General features: G+C 31.0%; 1 protein-coding gene across 3 annotated transcripts in view; it reads left to right on the forward strand.

The window, feature by feature from the left end:
• Nucleotides 1-16904, forward strand: part of LOC118179414 (uncharacterized) — a 245971-nt gene that overhangs the window by 158960 nt on the left and 70107 nt on the right. For 2 of the 3 annotated variants that reach the window (XM_085825583.1, XM_085825581.1), the window contains one exon: nt 2186-2279. The exons of the other annotated variant lie outside the window; for it this stretch is intronic. The gene's annotated coding sequence lies outside the window, so the exon portion shown is untranslated. The remainder of the gene's footprint in view (nt 1-2185; nt 2280-16904) is intronic. 3 annotated transcript variants of the gene reach the window in all.

A 16904-nucleotide genomic window follows, 5' to 3' on the forward strand; every position in this document is an offset into this window, starting at 1 on the left:
ACATCCCATGGCCTGTCTCATTCCTGAAGAGGACTCTGCGTTTAAAGGCAATTGGGCTATGGCAGCAGACATGGGACAATAGCGAAACTGGGAGACGGGCTCATTACCACATCAGCTACGTGGATACCACCAGGAACATTGCTAACACGCAACTGATCTCGTACATTACGGGTCATGGACCATTTCCAGAATATTTCAACAGATTCGGCATAAGCCATACCAGTCAGTGCACCTGTGGACAGACTGGCTCTCCGGAGCACTACCTAACATCCTGTCCCCGTACAGAAGAGCTTCACGTCAACTTTCCGTCCACAAATCGACAGGCCTTCTGTAAGTTTTTAATAAAGCAAAGGCACCTGATCAGAAAAATCGGATTCCTAATGGGCAAACTGGCAGAGCTAAATATGGATCTGTGCCAAACTTAGCCAAACTCACAGACTGCCACAATAGACAAATAGCGATTTAGTAACTGGAACCAGTATCTAATACCTTTGAATAATCTTGAATAATATTGAATGTGTATACAACACTGATAGTTCTATTGCATGTATATACAAGCATTATTTAACGAAACTGTATTATGCCAATTATCTGTATTTTGTTAACTAACTGAACTGTACAACGGAATTAGCATTGTCTGTATCTGCATATATTTATATCTTCTGTACCTTATATCATTTATTTCGTATCATCCTGTATCATGCAAATTATTCAGCACTCTATATCATGTATTCTGACATCCGCATATATTATCTCGTATTATCCTGTATTATGTAACTTATTCATTCAACTTATCATGCTCCTTGTATTAAGTATCCTGGCATTAGCATAAATTTGTATTTCCAGCATCTAGTATCATATATCTCGCAAAATCTTAGTTATGTAACTTATTCTGAATCCAGTATCATGTATCCCGGCATCTGCATATATAATCTCGTATCATCTTGTAGCATGTAATATATTTTTCACCATGTATCATGTACCTTGGATCTTGGTATGCCCTATAATAGTATTTTCTGCACCTTGTATCATATATCTTGTGACATCCTGCAATACGTAACCTATATTGTAAAATGTAACCCTGTATATTTAACAAATATCTCGTATCATCCTGTAATATGTTTCATATATCTCGTATCATCCTTTAATATGTATTATGTATCATGCATCTTGGTATCTTCTTATATTAGTATATCGTCTGCAGCTTGTATTATACATCTTGCAACATCCTGCAATACGTAACCTATGTTGTAAAATGTAACCCTGTACGTTTTAACAAATATATTGTATCATTGTGTAATAATTATCATATATCTCGTATCATCCTTTAATACGTAACCTATTTTGAACCTTCTTTTCTTAAGTATGTGTATGTCATCTTGTGCATGTCCTTATATTTGTCACCTTATGTATCTACCGCACTTTATGTTCTACGTATCATGCATCCTGGCATCTGCCAATATTTGTATTTTCTGCATATTCTAACATATATCTCGCATAACCCTGTATCATGCATCTTATTTAACTGATTCTGCTCCTATATATCTTATATTCATAAGTATGTGTACGTCACCCAATGTATGTCACCTTAGATATGTTCTTATGAATGTACCCTTATACATCTCATGCACCCCATGTTCCTACGTAAGATGTATTTAGGCATCTGAATATATGCACAGTCTGTTTCTTATGTATGTCTCTTATGTCTATGTTTTTATGTATCATGTATTTAGGCAATAGATAAAGGTGGACGTGGCGCTATACCGATTAACCGTATTGGTAGAGGGATGGTGCCCACGTCCTCCGTCGCATGTCACTTTTAATAGAAACATTGCAATTAATATAAATGTAAATAATAATATTAGAAAAATAAGAAGAAATAATATGGAAAATACAAATAGTACAATAAAAGTGAATAAGGATTTATTTGGATTTCATTGACATTTTTGTTTTAATTTTGTTTTTAAGAAGCATGGTAAACGTCTTCATATATTTTACAAAATTTTGAAGATAAATAAAGAAAAATTTCTGTATAAGCTGTATTGTTAGATAAAATGTGTCTGATAAATAGCTCCTTACATTTGCCTTTTAAATTTCATTTTGCGTAAGCAAAAGAATTGAGTAACTTATTCGCTTAGAACAAAAAGATTCTTTTGGCCACGTTAAAAATTTTGTTTTCTTTCAGATGTTTACTTTGTCTGCCCGAGTTGTAAGAAGACGAAGTGTCTGCGAAATACTGATTAGCTGATACTTATTCACCTTAGCAAGATAAAAAAGTGGTAAGAGTTATGTGATAATATGAGTATTGTTTTCCCATTTCTTATTTTAGTGATTTAATCTCGAAAATAATTTTATTTCTTCCCTACTTTTGTCTTTATCATATATTTATTTATTTGAGATATTCATTACGAGATGCGAGACAGCAAAAGCTATGAAAAATAAGACAGCAGTTAAATCAAAAAGAATTAAAGCAAGGCATTATAAGTATTCTTTTATAAAGAAACCACTAAAAATATGTCCCTTCTCATGAAAAGCTCATTTAATTTCTCAGCCAAAACCTTCATATATCATTTAATTATCTGAGTAGTTCAACTTTCCGAATTTTTAAAATCTTTTCATTATTTTAGTTTAAGTCGTTATTTAGTCTTATTAGCCACTTGGGCCTCTAGCCGACTAAAATAGTAATCATAAAAGAGGAAAAATATATAATGACTTTCCAACTAGTGTGATTTCAAAAAATTTATAATATTTCTAATTAAACATCTTATGATTTCAGTGAATTTTTACCATAGCAATAAGATTACGAAAAAAGAAAAAATATTCTGAAAAACCATATTTACGCTTTTAAATCGCATAGTTTGCTAATCAGTAACAGAGAAATTAAAAATGAAAATTAAATATCCTTCACCTTTGTTAAATGGCAACGGGCTGGCGCGTAGAAAAAAGTAATTTATTTCTGGAAGTGGCAACTAGTTTCTTTTAAACAACCGAGCTCGTTGATTAAAAGTGAGATCTTAATTTTATAAGAATGGTGACTGTCTGGCGCGTTGGAGAGAAAATTATAAAATTTCGAACAGTTTTGCCACTGTTCGCTTTCAAATAGCTGACTCTGTTAATAAAAAGTTCATTAAATTCTTACAAAACGTGATATAAATTTAAAAAAACTAATTCGAAATTCAAAATTTGCGGTTCGAGTTACACATGTTCTATTCATGAATTAAGTGCGTTCTTAATTAGGTAGCTCTAGGCCCCACTATTTTTCCACAGTGCAAGGAACATACAAACATTAGTACATGCATACATCTATACATATAGATTACTTAATGATGAAAGATAATGATTTTAAAATAAAGGGAAAGCTAAAATATTGTTTGCTAAAATCTTTTTTCAAGTGTTTCTTTGCAAAAACAATAACGCTCAAATAGTTTAATAGTACGTTATTTTACAATTTAAGGCATGCTTTTCCCTCATTTTGATTTAGTATTTTGGGCTGTCATTTAGAATGTACGCCAGACTAAGGTACATATTAATATAAAGTTACAATATGTACTCATTTACAATAATTTTCCTCAATGAAAAATTCAAGACTCATTGAATGATGTTACACATCTTTCTGGATTACAACAAATTATAAATAAAAAAATTAAAATCTGAAAGGCTTCAGATCACATCTAAAGCGGCGCTTTTTTAACGTTTTGTGTGTTACCTTTATTTATTAAATATCATATTCTACGTACTCAAACCATAAAATTCACTTCAACAGCAATATCGCAAAACAATTTTAAAATGAGCATATCTTTAGAATTTTCGTTACACAGTCTTGCACGCTGGAGATAAAAATATTTTTCTGTACAACGTTGCCATTGCTCTCTTTGAAATTCTTGAGTTTGTTAATAAAAATTTCGTTAATGTTTTACAAAATATGAAATCGATAATAAAACAAATTCCAAACTTCAAATTTGGTCTTTCAGATGCCCATATTCGCAGTAGGATTACGTCATTCAAAATGGAATGGCTCCAGCTACCGTTTTTTTAACACAATGCGAGAAATATACATACATTTATGCAGATTCTTTATTATTTAATTTCTTCAAATATAATGCAGGGCTCTAACATTTGGTAGGAGCAGTTTGAAAAGTGATTCGCCGTTTATAATGATTCAACGCAAAATGACAAAACGAAAACAATAGAAGTCCCTGAAGGACTAAAAATAAACATATGAAAATTTGCTAACTTATTTTTGTTTATTTTCATCGCTTTTAGAACAGATTAAGTTTAAAAAAAAAACCTTCACTGAAGATCTTTGATAAAATATTTCTATCTTTCATATCTTTGATAAGCATATATCTTTCCTTCATTTTGCTGAGATTTAACAACGTCCGACTTCATAGCAGTGTGACCTTATAGAAATTCGACGGGTATAATACCATGCTTCCTTCATTTCTTAGCAGCTGCATTAGACATTTCCTGTAAAAGCGTAGAAATTCCGGTTTTGGGATAAACTTTCACAGAGAATCAGATACTGCTGTTTTCCTTTTTTTTTCCTTGTTTTTTTCCCCTAAAAGAGGATACGTCTGCTTCCTTTATCACACGGTCTCACGCTAACTCTCTCGTTTCACACGATATTAAGTGGCAAAGTACTGTGGGGAAAATGTTGCAGTGTTGATATATTTTTTGTTTTCGAACGTGAAAACTTTCCGTACGAATTCTACAGTTTCTGTTCTTAAAATGAAATTTATAGCTAGAAACTTCTGTATGTGTGAGTATTTAATAACTTTTTACATAAATCGCATTTTATTAATTATCATTTTTATCCAATCATGTAGTGAGGTTCCTTTAATTTTATTTACCAGTTAAGTTTTGTTAACCAGTTATGTCACTTCTTCCTTTCCGTTTTACTGCCAGAATGCAGATTTAGTTCGCGTGTATTTAAAGTGAGGTTTTGAGATTTGTAAGACAGAACGTGTTCTGTCTCTCGTGGCCACGTTACTAGGTTGATATTATACATAAGAGTTCTTACTTCGCCCTTGATTTATAATTGCCGATAGTTAAAATCCACGCCGGTGAAATTCTGAGCCAACCTCACCTTAATTTGCTCTGTGTAGGCTTTGGCTATTAGTTTATTTAAATTTAAGCTTTACATTTGACCTACTGCTTTTATGTTCTCGCCATAAATGCTGGCAGATTTATAAGCACCAGGAGTGCTTTCTGTTCTTATTCAGTTTTAAATAAAGAGTCTTTATTTAAAACTGAATAAGAATTTAGTCTGGAAGTAACAAAAGTCTGGGAATAACACCATTCCAATAAAACTTAACGTCTACCAAGAGTTTGGTCACGTTGGGTAATATCTACACACATTAAACTCTGCAATGTTTTCCTTCTAAAATTTAACTACAATAGTTCACATTTTATTTCTGACACTTGTATTTTTAAGTTTTATTTGCAAGCATCAGTTGCTGAATATCAACGAAAGGACTGTTTTCTTTCACGTATACTAACTGACCGTTTTTATTAAAATCTGCCTGATTTGATAGAAAAATAGTTTATTCAAAAAGTTATAAAAATAAACATACATAAGTATTCGGGCACTTTGAAAAAGTAGTTTATACTTACTAAAAACTTTACAATATTTCATCCAATACTTTGTTACATAACTTTTAGCTAAAATTACACTTTTCATGCACATTCGCATAGATTTAACTAACTTTTCGAGTATGAATGTATCATTCCTTCGTAAGAATTGGTTTTAACAGAGCTTCTGAAGAAATTACAAGTTTAATTATCCTTTTCTTAACTCACTCCATATTCGTCGATAATTTAAAATCCAAAAAATATAGAGAAGTTTTGATAACTTCAGTAGAACTGTATAATAATCACAAGCGAACACTTAGGGCTGTGTGTTTAGGATCGTTATCCTAACAGAACTTGAATGTATTTTGCATTCTAAGTTTTTTTTTTCTTTTTTTTCAAATGCTTTCCGGTTTTCATTAAGAGTATTTATATTTTTATAGCGGTCCATTTTATTTTGTATAAAAGTAAATTTTCCATCCCAGAGGCTTCGAAATATTACCCAAACCATTATGTTTCTACCTTCATGCTTAACACTAGGCAATACGTCTTTCAGATTCAGTTCTTCATTTGCCTTTCGCTTCACAGATGTTCGCCTAGCGGACCCAAATATGTTAAAATTTGGGCCGTCTTCAAATATAACACAATTCAATAAGATAAATCTTTGCTCACCATATATTTTATGAATTCTAGGTGTATTTTCGTTGTTTTCTTGTCGATGAAGAATTTCCTTCTTGCTAAGCGCCCGTTATGTTCATGTATCCTAGCGACTCTTTTAACAGTTTCAGAGTTAATTTTTGCTGAAAGCCGTTTTTCTAAATCCGCTGCAAATTTTACAGCACTAGTTTTTGAGTTGTGTTTGATTTTTCATAGGGTAAATCTTCGATTCCTTCGTGTTAACTTAAAATGTTGCACCGACTTTAAGATATTTTGAACAGTTTCACAGAACTTCCATCATTTTAATACATTAAAGACAGTCGTTTTATACCAAGGAGTATGTTTTTCATCAATAATATTGCATCATGGATAATGCTTTCCACCAAGAATTGTTTGAATCATCATTTTTTTAAACAAACAAACATCAAAGATTGTTATTTTAATATTTTATTATCTTAAAAATTTAAAATCGTAAATAGTTAAAATTTCGAACACTTGCCATTAACTTGCAGCGGCTTGCCATGTTTACTTCAAATAAGGAAGTGTTACTATAGTTTGCTAAAACAAGCAATAATTTCCAAAGTCAGACGATAGTTTTTGTGAAGTATTTTCATTGACAAAATTCTCAAGAGTCCAAATTATTATATGAGTTAATGAATAACACTTTTGAAATAAATTATTTTATTGCAAGGAATATTTTGATATTTATTTTGCAATAAGCAAGGCTTATAATAGAGAAAATATAATATACTAGGACATAGTTAGGAGTATATGTTTCAAAATTTACTGCAAGATCTATGGAAATCAATTTCCAAAATCCAAGTGTTCCTAAAGAGTGTGATCTATTATATATGATAAAAGATTTGGTTTTTCATTTGATTTAGTTCGGATAAAGGGGTTATGTGTATTGATATTCTACGTGCCATCTAAAGTCGGACAGAATGTTGGTCATTTTCAATTGAAAAATCTCAAGAACTAAACTCTTTAAATCAGTTCTGACACATGCGTTCTGTTAAGCAATCAACACCATAAACTTGACATATCTCTTCGTGATCCTGAGCCTCTTGAGAAAAGAAAAAAGTAAAATATGTCGAAAATGTTTATTTTTGGAAAACATAAAATAGCATGCTAATATCATGCTAACACTGAGTGTAAATTAATAATTGTAAACAAAAATAGACGGAATTTGTTTCTATAGCAACCTAAAAGTAACAGCTACCGAACTCAAAAGAAAAAAAATAGAAGGTCGACAGAACAACAGCAAAACGAACGGAACGCTATCTGTGTGCGTAAACCGAAATTATTTTCTTGCCAATCCAATATTACTAAAAATATCTCAATTAGCCAATTTATATTTTGAGTGCATTTCACTCTAATATCGAAACTCTTTTGAATGGATGCCAAAAAAAATTAACATTAATATGTGAGTTCATAATTTGGTCTTAAAAAGTGACATCTTTTTCTTATAAACTCTTGCTTATTTGATAAAATAATCTATTTATAAAATTATTAATTAGTAATCTTTAGCCGGTTTTGTTATTACTTTCATCAGAAAGAAGACAATCTTTTCAGTTCGTTTAAAATGCGCTAATTTTGAAGCTAATTAAGTTTGAAAAAGGTGTATTTAGATGCTGAGTTAAAATAGTGTCGGCATTTTTAACTAGCTAGTGTTGGCACTTTTAATTTTTGTTTTATTTTTCATTTTTAAGTTAGGTTGTAACGGTTCAGTAGTTGCAAATTATTTAAATAATCTACATACGTGGAATGTTTAAAAGCCTTGAATTAAACGGTTCATTTCAAACTCTAACTTAAGTAATGCCCAAGAAATTATTTTACGAAGAATTCTATTTTGAGAAATGTTATTTAGCCTTTTCGAAAGAATAGTTTGTTTTTAAATTAACCATAAATAAAGAAATAAATGAATAGCAGTTGAGAAAGTAGAAGAGAGTTGCAAAATGTTTCTACTTTATTTCTAACTAAAATTAAAAAATAATGGTTAATTAGTCAACTGATTATTAATACATAAGGGAGTTTATTAGCTTGTTAAATTTTTTAGAGATTTCAGCCTAAAGTAAGGTAATGTTTTAACAGAAATGCAGCATCCAAGTTTTTTAACCGAAAGATAAATTTTTGGTTAATAGTTTGCGAGATTATTCCAACACTCAAAGATAACAAACTAAGCTCATTTTTATACTGCCTAGTATGAAGTAAAGGAAGTATTGCCATCGCAAAAAATTTCGGAAATCATAATTTCAACAGAAGTATCTATTTTGACTATTCCTGAATCTGTTTGGACGATGTTTTTGCATTACATCTGTACATACGGACATAATAAAGAATTTTGTTTTCCAAAAAGTATTGTAAAGGGAATTTAAAAGGGATCTTCTTCGTGACGTTCTATACGCACGTACGTATTGTTTCTATATATGTAGGTATGTATGTATATCGCAAACCTCCAAAACAATAAGCCATAGAACGTTAAAATTTTGTATATGGGACTGTTTTGCATCTAGTTTTGCATCTTATCATCTGTAAACTAGACGTGTCTTAATGCTGAGCTGAGTCTACTATTTAAACGCGTAATTTTGCATTGATGTATAATATTTAAACCATTTAATTAATGGCCTTGTAGAATACTTTGAACACAATTTGATGGGGTCAATATATAAGCTATTTTTTCTATGTATTGTGTCGTAAATAATATTTAATTTATGGTCTTCCATTATGTCTTCGATAGCTTTGCCATTATTCAGTCTATAATTTGATTTCTTCATTTTTAAGAGACAACATTTAAAAAATATAAATGACCTGAATGCTAAAAATAAAAGGTTAGATGAAAACCAGTTTTTTAATAACGCATATTTTATTAATAATATTTTCGCCATTAAGACGTCTAGTAACTTACTATGTTGCACTTATAAATACTGTATTACTGGCGATTTGAAAAAGTTAAAAATGAACGCATGGTTGAATCCTTTCATATTTTATTTTATCTATTTATTTGTCCTCTGCAGCTGTAAAATCACGCAAATAGTGTTACTTACCGCAAAGCATACACGAAATCAACATGTCTACAAAAGAGGTAACATTCTTATAGCTGATTCTGAAGTTATTTTTGCCAAATGTTAATTTATAATTTGTAAACTAGATTTTAAATTATTTCTTCTTATGTGCCCTTCAAATAAAAAATGTGAATGGACATCAAATGACTTCCTTGTATGCCATATTAAATTACACAAATTTTTAGTACACTTCAATTAAACGTGTTTCCTCGAATTATTTAACTCAATTAACCGATTCCTCGAGGGCAGTCGAAAATGATAGATAAAAAAGAAGATTTTGAAATTAAATATCTCGGTCAATTTTTGATGTACTGGAGTCAAACTTCTTATAATTTTACTTTTCCATAACGAGCATAAAATTTTCCTAAATATACAGTATAGGAACTGGAAGATCGAATATAAGTATAGGAACTGGAATCGAAGTTATTTGTCGAAAATGACTTTTTTAAAAAAATCTGGCATTGCCAAAACATGAATATTTTCGTCATTTAAAACACTTCTGTATTTGGAAGTGAAGTGTACGAATGCATCCAACGACTGTGAAAATAAAAGCCGGGTAAAGAGAACTTTTAAGCCAGACAAGACGACGGGTATGTTATATACATATATATATATATATATATATATATATATATGTTTGGTGCTACCATTGCAATAAAAAGGGAGGTGCATAACTAGATGTTAGAACTATTCTATATACAAAATTTAAACGTTTTACGGCTTTTTTTTTTTTTTTTTTTTTTTTAGTTAGTTATGTGAGTTATATACCATAGATTTCACAAGGTGAAAAAAAAAATTTTGAAAACTTTTTAAATCCATTATGAAATCCGTTTTATAAAAAAGAGTTAGTTATTGGGTACTTATGTAAAGACGTCACGCAAAAATATAGTCGAAATGGATTCGGAAACGGTCAAAATGGATGTTTAATTTGAAATATGATACCCGAAATTTTTAGCGATTACAATGCTTTCTTTCGTACAAGGAGGTAAAAAATGAAACTTTTTTCTATTAGAGAATAAATCTCTATTCTTTGGTTTAATATATCGCTCTGTCTTTCTTTTTCGCCGCATGAGGGGCTTATAAAATATAAATATTTCAGCCGCCATGATTGCATTCAGACGCCATGATTCTCTATGTAGTATAATTTGTTCTATTACCTTTTTCGATGTTTTTCGATGCCATTATATGTTTAATAGACAACGAGCTTGTAATGCTGTGCCATTTTTAAGGGTTTCTTGAAGATGCCTTGATTCTTAAAAATCGTTCGTTGACTGAGTCATTTATTTACTCATTTTGCCAAGTATCGGATTTTCGACTTGAATTTCTTTAGGCAGTTTTTATGAACATTCATCTCCTTGTATAGCTAAACGGAAGAAGTAGAGAAATGACAGATGTGCCTTTTAATTTTTATCAGAGTTTTATTTAGCTTCAAAATGCCATTGGCATTCTAATAGCCCATATTTGTCGCTATGTAGGTGACTGAAATAATGGGAACGCTGTGATAGAAATGCATAGGAGTGAACATTAAGAATTTTATCCAACAGAGAGAATGCAGACACACGTGTCGCTTAGTCTAGTGTTCTCAAGGTCATTTTTTCCCTTTTCTTATGTTTCAGTACCAGATTCTAGTTTACAAAATTAGGATTCTTTTCAAGTCCTAACCTTTTTGTGTGGGATAGCATACTTTTGTATTGCATGGCCTTCCGAAGTCCTTATGCTTTAAAAGATTATTCTGAAAATCTTTGTGTCTTAAGAACTTCATTAATTAATTCATCCTTGAAGAATGATTCGTTAAATAATCAGTCCTTTGGAAGAAAAGGATTTTAAGCCGTGATAAAAATTGCAGTGAAAGTAAAGGAAGCAAAGAAGTGAAAGTAAAACAATAAGTTAAACAGAAAATACTTCAAGGAATTTTTTACATGTGTGTTCATTAAAAGCTATCAGCATCTATGTTAATGAAAATTTTGTCGTTTATTAACTTCTTTTTAAAATGAAAAATATTTTATTTTGAAAATTATGTGGACATTTTGCGATAGGCATGAATTCGTTTAATTTTCTTTTGGAAATTATTTGGATGTTTATGTGCAGGCATGAATTCGTTTACAAAAGTCATGTAATAAGAATATGGAGAGTGAGAATATTTATAGCGAAGATAAAATATATAAAAACTATTTTAATTAAATGCGCTCATTTCTACTCCCAATTTTCAGAGAATACGAGGGGGTGCGAGTCCGAGAGTCTCCCATCCCTGTTCTACCGCGAACTTTTCGAGAGTACTTTCGGCATATTTAGAGTGTTCCCATGCCACACAGATACTATCCATTAACAAACATTCATGCTTTCTCCTGGATTCGAACCCGGGTCCTTCGGTATGGCAGTCACAGTCACTAACCACTATCCCAATTGGGCGGCGTCGTGATACTCCTTATCATATGTGGCTAAAAATGAATTCGAGGGAGGGGGAGTGTGTGTGTGTATTTAATTATGGCAAAGCACACTAGGGCTATCTGCCTAAGGGGAGGGATGCCTTCGTGGAGGACTTTCTAAGGGAAACTGGCTCGTATACACGTTACACATGAGGAAAACCACGAAAACACTCATGCAGCCAGCCCGTTCGCGGGATTCGAACCTCGGACCGAACTACCAGTGTTCAGCGACTTTACCGCTCGGCTGAGGGAGGGGGAAGCTGCTAAGAATGGAGAATTTTAAATCAAGTGTTTCAGTGAAACGTTTAAACAGACTAAATGTTATCATTTTGATATATGTGATTTCTATATTATCACTTCAATTATTCCTTGAAATTCTGTATAAATATATCATTACGTTTCAAATATGGAAGAAATATAGTTGTATTTTTATTGGCATATGATCAAGAGTGTTAAGATTGCTAACATTTATTTTTTACATTTTGATGCATTTGATAAAAACCATGTAAGAATACCGAAAAGCAATAAAGGAAAAAAAATTCTTTTCTTCAAATGCAGAAAAAATATTCTTTCCAATGTGACAAGACAGGATTCATTTCATTTAGCTTTATGTCTGATTTAGGAATATGAGCTCATAATCATAGGCCTGCTAAAAATGAAAGATTACATCTTTTGATTTAAAAATTCATTATTGTTTGCAACTCAACGATAGCTGAAATAAATGGAATAATTTTTGAAAAACCGCCCAAATTCGGCATATTGAATTTGAGGTTCCAGAAAATTTTCATTTAGAAGATTATACCTCGATTTATCTGCTGTTATATAGAATAAAATTCTCTTGTGATTAACGTGAGCGTTAAACGTATGGATTTGTGAAAACATTCAGCGCGAAGTAGAACAATTTCAAGAATATTTATCAGATCAGTAGAAAGGGAGCAAAAATTAATTTCAAGAAAGATTTATCATATTCCGCAATGTTTGCTAGTAGCACGTCTGACTAGGAATGGAATGAGCCATGGTTTGTGTCACTCTGACAGCATAACTGATTTTTCCCATTTTCTGCTACTAAAATAAAAAATTTCTGCAATCTAAACGCACAGACAGACAAATCAATCTAAGTAAAATTATATAAAAATAATAATTTAAAAAATAAGCTAGATAAAGTGCATTATGATCTGAAAAATACCCGTCAAAATCTCAGTGGTAAAAGAATTGTTTATGAATATTACTTTCATGCTCTTTTATTAACTCAGTGAAGAAAAATATCAAAATTAAAAAAAAAAAAAAAACTGTTCAAAACAATTATATATATTTTAGTGGTTCAGATGTTAAAAATACTTGACATATGTTCTAAATTTTTCTTACCTTAATAGATTTAGATATTTCCTAATATTTTCTTGTGACAGATCTTGATACTGTATTAGGTTTCTTCCACGTTCTCTGAATTAATGAAGTTTTACTTGATGAATTGCTTTGATCCTTTCGCATAACCACTGGTGATTACTAATATTTCAACTATGTACCGTGTTCTTAACGTGTCCTCTATAAAACTGTCTCCGTCAAGTTAATCGCATGAAAATGAAGTTTTTTAGTAGTGCTAGTTAAGATCCAAACGTCTTGCAGGCAATTAGCACTCCCTATACCGCTGCTAAGGAATTTCCGAATCACATCTTTAAACAACGTAATTTAACGTACATTATCATTTTGCGGTTTAAAACTTTATTAATTTCTCTTAGTTTGATAAATTTGGAATAACATAATTTTGTAATTACCAATTCCTTTCCCATGCTCCTGCCTTGATATCAAATATGCATATTTATAAACATGTAATTAAAAATGCTTTTTGCTGCATAATAAGTTTCTCATACACACCGTCAGTAAATATTATATGATTAATAACTGCACATTAGAGAAAATTACTGTAGAGAAAATGGTAAAATTGTTAATTAGATAGGAAATCGGTAGGTATTTGGCTGCATTTATTTGATAAATAATTATGCAACACTTACAGATGTGAGATCTGAGATTAGGTATGATACTAATTTTGGTGAAGGAAAGAAAAAGAGCTTCAGCAGAAATTAGAAATTTATTGAAGAATCTTTTTTAGCCTAAAACAGTCTCGAAACAGCATTTTGCGTTGAATCGCTGTAAATGGCGTATCACTTTCCAAATTGTGGCCATCAAATATTACCCCACTGTGTGAGATTTAAAGAAATTAAGTAAGTAAGAATCTGCATGAATGTACGCATGTTTCTCGCATTGCGAAAAAAAAAACTGTACCTAGAGTCATTAAGTTTTGAATAACATTGTCCTCCACCCCGAGCATGGGCACCTGGAAGCCCAAATTCTGAATATCTAATTTGTTTATTACCTGTTTCACATTTTTTAAAACTTTAATGAATTTTTGATTAACAAACTCATTTCAAAGCGGGCAGTGGCAACACTTGACCAAAAAAATAAAAAATAATTTTTATCTCCAGTGCGCGAGACTAGCGTAAATTCCAAAGATATGCTGTTTTAAAATATATTGTGATTCTGCTGTTGAATCGAATTTTATGTGGTGTAATAAATAAATTTAATAAATTAATAAATAACGCAAATACACAAAACGTTTATAATAAGAAGACAAAAAAAAGTTTTGTAAAACCATCTTAGTCAGAAATCTGAACATTAATATGATAAACTAAGAAAAAACTGAAAAAAGAGAAAAATGTGTGCCAACACTTAACGCTGCATCGGGAATTCTAAACAATACTGCTGTATTGCTTTTAAAATTTTTGTAATTTTATTGTTGAATTGTATACGGCATAAGTTCGAAGAAAATGATCCTTAATAATAAAGCTAAAAAGACAAAAAAACTGGGGTTAGTAGGAGGGAGTGTAACAGCAGACTGGTAGACTGCGAACTCAGCGAGAACGTAAAAACCCTTAAGAAACCCTTTTTGGGCGACCGTTTTTCAGATTTTCTTTTTTTCTTTTTATATAAGATAGCTGCTTTTACCTTTAAAAAAACACTACTTAAAAATGAATTCAAGCACGACTACCATCACAATAATTCATTGATCAAGCTGTTTTAATCCACGCAATGAAATATATTGATTATACTCCGCTTATATGGATTTTTGTGCATTTAACAACTGTATGTCAAAAATGCATTTCGCAAGGTTAATTTTAAAAGACGACCTTGACAGTATTTCTAGCGTAAAGAAATCCTCAAAGTATTTCTAGCGTTGCTTTATGAAGTGAAATTGAAGTTATATAAAAGGCTCAGAATGCTCCATGAAAAATTTAGAAATATCCATAGCTGGATCAGGATCCAAGAAAGAAAGAAATATTTATATTTAAGAAACGTTTGTATTTATTCGTAAATTGCATGGTATATTTTCTACACATAATACACAAACCAAGATATTAATACTGAAAGTTGTGCATCATTAGGTTTTTGATGCTGGAGACATGAAAAATAAACAATGTCCTCGCCAGGATTCGAACATGGATTTCTCGAATGCGCGCCGAGTGTGCTACCGTTACACCAAGGAAGCATGCAGGAAGGAGGGAGAAAATACAGTGACAATTTAGTATAGAATTTAACATAAAATCCACAAGCTGATAATCCGTATCGTCTTTTAGAATCAGCAGCCGAGAGAAATGCTACAACTGGATAAAATGTTAATTCCAATAAAAGCATTTTTAAGGAAAATGTCAACTATTTTAACAAATTTAAGGATTAAAATATTGTTATTGGAAATAGCAATTTATCCAGTTATGGGATTAAAAATGGGATCAAATTCCTTTTATTTTTCTTTTGGCTGCTTTTTGGAAAAAAAAACAAAAAAACTAAGGATTAACAACTTACGCTTTCGCTGTTAAAATTTGTTCTAAACTGTCTCATAATTATTTATTCATTAAATTCCAAACTTATAAATTCTGGGTTATGCATTCTGATTTTTATCCTTCTATTCCAATAATTTATGTATTTCTCTTCAGGATTAGGCAGCTGTCCAATTTCAAACGATAAAAATTTGCATTGACACATTACCTTCACATCAGCAAGTTACGTGATTTCAATAAATGTTATTTTTAGATTTTCTTTTTCAACTTTCTAATTTTTTATATACGTATATACTTGAGTTTTCAGTTCTTATTGCAAGTTTTGCCTGTAAAAGCAGACGTTTATCTATGTTAAGCAACGTCGGATTATTCTGACGTTCTTGTGGCATAGTTAGTTTTGTAAGATAATTAAATTTGATTCTAAGAATTCAAACAGACATATATGAGTAATATTTCACGGTTTTTCCATTTCTCTGGTTTTCGCTCTTATGCCATTCCTTGATGAAAGTGGCCCAGTGACCAAGATGTGTAGCACCTGACTCATGTCATAGCTGACCCTGACACATCTCCTCATAGCCCACGGGTGCGGTGAATTGTCCATTACTTTTCAGCAAAGAGGTGGTTAACCCAATTTCGCACTGATAGTATCTGTATTTGCTATAGGATGGCAAATCTGGCTTATGCGAATGATGAAAATGATAAACATTTGAACATAATATATTTTGTTCATATCGTCTTTGATTTGTATAGCTTTTCATAATTCATTATTTTTCTTGAAATGACGTTTGTGCTTCTTGATGTTTCTGAAAAACACTATTTTGATGCCAAAAAGTAAGACATGGGTTTAATGACAAAAATGTGTAACTTGTGGTTTTAACGAGCTGAAGTGAATAATGCTGCAGCTAAATTTTTTTCTTGTTAAATATTTTGCAAATTAAATTAATTATTAAAATTAAATTAAATTAAATTAAATTAATTATTAAAATTAAATTAATTATTAAATTAAGGATTAATTATTAAAGCAGGATTTTTCTCTATATTCTTTTAAAATTGCATTGAATATTGTAAAGCTGAGTGTAATGACTAAACGCCATCTTAAGTTTATACGCGTAGAAATTTGTCAGAAGATAACAAATAAGTAATTTTTTAGATCGCTTTGTGTTACTTTGCATTATTTAGAATCATTAAATACGTCTTGATATTAATTTTTGTATTTTTTGACAATTCGAATGTGGTACGATTTCACAATTCTGTATTTCACTGCCATGATTTTGCAGCAGCAATTAAATTTGAATGGTTTTACAATTCATTATTTCATTGTCGTGGTTGGCAAAAAACATAAATTAATGACAGCTTTAGAA

The sequence above is a fragment of the Stegodyphus dumicola genome, chromosome 1 (assembly GCF_044657685.1).
Source record: "Stegodyphus dumicola isolate Sdum_Otavi_A_Nest chromosome 1, ASM4465768v1".
Taxonomy (NCBI): domain Eukaryota; kingdom Metazoa; phylum Arthropoda; class Arachnida; order Araneae; family Eresidae; genus Stegodyphus; species Stegodyphus dumicola.